Source organism: Pteropus alecto, unplaced genomic scaffold (genome assembly GCF_000325575.1).
Source record: "Pteropus alecto unplaced genomic scaffold, ASM32557v1 scaffold81, whole genome shotgun sequence".
NCBI lineage: Eukaryota > Metazoa > Chordata > Mammalia > Chiroptera > Pteropodidae > Pteropus > Pteropus alecto.
Genome location: NW_006433378.1, coordinates 19905884 through 19906258, shown reverse-complemented (window position 1 = coordinate 19906258; position 375 = coordinate 19905884).

Below are 375 nucleotides of genomic sequence, written 5' to 3'. Positions count from 1 at the left end.
TGGGCTCTAGATCCTCAGAGAATTTCCATTAAGAAATAAGTTTGGATTTGCCTAGGAAATCCATTTCCCTAGAAAATGGCATGAGGCCTGGTATATGGGGGAAGTCTCTGGTCTCTCTACTGACTCAGAGTTAAGAAGTCGGTGTGTATTCCATCATCAAAGTTGGTAGAATTTTATTATTGAGAGTCTGAATGAATATTTTGAATTTTATTATTGAGAGTCTGAGTGAATATTTCGTAATTGAGTGAATATTTTCTTTGTGTTTTGGTAAAGACACCATATACTAACAATTATATTTGGTTTTAATTTTACAATTCAAAACAATATTGAGTTAGAGTTTTTCCAGAAGATGTCAACTAGGCAATAAAATATTTT